At 50.5% G+C, this 2,735-nt stretch overlaps 1 long non-coding RNA gene across 1 annotated transcript; it reads left to right on the top strand.

Annotated features, from left to right (window-relative positions):
- Positions 1-388: 388 nt before the first annotated feature.
- On the top strand, positions 389-2,735 carry LOC108446085. Its single transcript, XR_001861188.1, has 3 exons — positions 389-647; positions 2,079-2,212; positions 2,458-2,735. It is a non-coding gene; the product is annotated as an uncharacterized LOC108446085 (long non-coding RNA).

Below are 2,735 nucleotides of genomic sequence, written 5' to 3'. Positions count from 1 at the left end.
AGAAGGAAATCAGCCTTGAAGGCGAAGGGATCAATAACCAATAGGAGATGGAATACCGAGAATTGTGCCATTCAGAACCAGCGAAGGAGAATTTCTTTGAGTGTTTTTAATGGATAAATCTGGGAAAAGTCTGGGCGAGATCCGGGTGTGAGGGAACGATTTCCGCGGCACGTCCTGGCAGGATAAAGCAACGCCCGAATCTCAAACACTGCAAAGATGCTGCTGGGGAGGTTCTGGTTTTCCTGCAGCTTTGGGGACGGATTTGGAGCGTTTTCCTGCTGCCCTTTGGATGGAGATGTTGTCGGCAAACAGAGCCTTTGGAATGTCCGGCTCCGGCCGTCGGGATTGGCTGGAATGCTGCACCCGAGGACAAAAAAGTCTTTTGTGGTCAAAGTCCCTTTTCAAAACTCACAGGATCGAATGCGGGAACTTGTGGAGTCTGTCCCCCCACAGATGTGGAAAAGATCCGTGTCCAGGGAATACAGAAATTCCCCAATTCCATGATCCACGTGGAATTTAACATGGATATTCGGGATCTGGCTGTTCAGGAAAGCCTGGCTGGAATAGAAATGTCCACGCTGAGGGGTTTTTTGGAGAACAACTGAGCTGGTGGTTTGTTCTTGATATCCCCCCGGGAACGATTCCAGGTTGGAATTTCTTTTTGCCTCGATGGGAATTCCTGTTATTCGTGGGTGGTTTTAAGGGAAGTTGTTAAAGATCATTTCATTTTAATTTCTTTGCTGCCTTAATTGAATGAATCAAACAATCTGCTCATGCCTAAAACAAACCTATACTGGGATTTGGGACCTTTTTTAACAGAATGAGCCCTGGAAATGTTGGTTGTGATTTCCATGGAATTTATTTTGATTTTCCCTTTTTAAAATTAATTTTTAGCCATTTTTTGTTTTGTTTTGTATCTTGTTTGTTTGTTTGTTTGTTTGTTTTTGAGAGGTTTTATTTGAAGGAGCATAAAACAGAAATGAATCAAAAACCAGAGAGAAATGGCTCTGGAGCTTTGGATCCTTTCTATTCTTCCTTTGTTCATCCGAATTCTCGGAAAAGGGAATTTGCACTGGGGTTAATCATTCAACACAAACATCAGTGCGGGAGGTCTGCCATCCCACAGTCCCAATCCCTACTTTCATTTTCAGCTCTCTGCTGCCCCATGCTTGGCCTTTAGAAGATTCCATGCTCTGCTTTCCTCAGGAATGCGGGGCTGGACATGGATGGGCCCCCACAGGGATGGGAGCGGGAGTGGGAAAAGCTCCTGCAGGACAACCAAGGCTCCAGCGTGGGGGAGAGGGGCTGGAAATCTGGGAAAGGTCCCTTCCAACTCGGGGTATTCCATGATTTTATCGCCCGGGTTGCATTTGCCAATCCCATGCCGGGAGGAACTCAGGGAATCAAAGCGGGATGTCCAAGGAGCTCTGTCCTGCCCAGGGAAGGGACTGGGACAGGAGGTGGGAAGAGGGCCTGGGAAGCTGGGAAAGGCCCTGGATGAGCCCAGGTGTGTCCAGGTGGGACCCGGCTGGGATTGGGAATGGCAGCAGGAGCAGGACAGGGATTGTCCCGCTGTGCCCCACCTGGAATTCTGGGCTCCATTCTGGGATCTCCAGGTCCAGCATGGACCCGGAGGGGCTCGAGCCTATCCAGAGCTGGGAGCAGAGCTGGGGATTCTTCGCCTTCAGGGAATTCTGAGGATCCGTTCCGGAGGTTCCGGCTTCTTCCTCCACCTGGCACCAGAACTTTCCATGAGGCCAACAGGAGTCAGGGAATCCACGTGCGGAGTTTCAGGGCACAGTGGATGCTTGGGAGCAGGATTGGGAAGTGAAGGAGCTTTTTAAGGAATTCTGGCTCCGTTTCTCCCCTGCCCGAGGTTATCCACATCTGCCTGGGCTTGGATTTAGTCTGGGAATCACAACTCAACTGCCGGAATTTCATTACAAACAGCTGCTCCTGCCCTTTTCCTGATTTCCCTCAAAGGGGCTGAAACACCTCGGAGGATTTCCCCATAAATGCAGAGAAACCAACGGCTCTGGTTCGATTCCCTCTTCCCGTTGTGTGTCTGTGCTTGGCAGGAGCCTGGTGAGATTTTCCCTGGATATTTGGGTTATTGATGTCTTCCCGAGCTGCAGAACGATGGGATCCAGATTCCAGCCAGCAGTGACTCTTCCCATCCTTGTTTTCCTGCAGATCATTCCCGGGGTCACAGGTAATCCCTGGTTCTGTCCCAATCCCAATTTTATTTAGGAAGGGAATTCATTCCCAGCCTAAATCTGTTTGTTCTCCCAGCTCGTTTTCCTGGCATTCCCACATCCCAGTTGCCCACAGGAAGCGCTGATGGGAACTTTGATAAGCACCAACTCCCAAGGCCGTTCAAGGTCCCTTCCAACCCAAACCATTCCAGGGCTGGATGATCCCAGCATGGGCAATTTTCCCACCTCTCTCTCCTCGCAGGCCAGTACAGCATAATTCCTCCTGACAGCCCCGTCCTTGGAGTCGTCGGGGATGGAGCCGTCCTGCCCTGCCAGTTACAAGGCAGAATAATCCCGGAGAAACTTTCCATCCAGTGGATCTTCTCTGGGAGCTCCACAGAAAGTGCAGTGGCCACTTTTGATGGGAAAACCCCTCAGAATCCATTTCTGGAGTTCGAGGGCTATCGGAGCAGGACGGAGTTTTTCCCATCGGAATTCCACTGGGGAAATCTCTCCCTTCTCCTGAAGAACGTCCGTCCC

Source organism: Corvus brachyrhynchos, unplaced genomic scaffold, assembly GCF_000691975.1.
Source record: "Corvus brachyrhynchos isolate BGI_N302 unplaced genomic scaffold, ASM69197v1 scaffold344, whole genome shotgun sequence".
NCBI classification, from domain to species: Eukaryota; Metazoa; Chordata; class Aves; order Passeriformes; family Corvidae; genus Corvus; species Corvus brachyrhynchos.
This window is presented reverse-complemented; position numbering and strand designations above follow the sequence as displayed.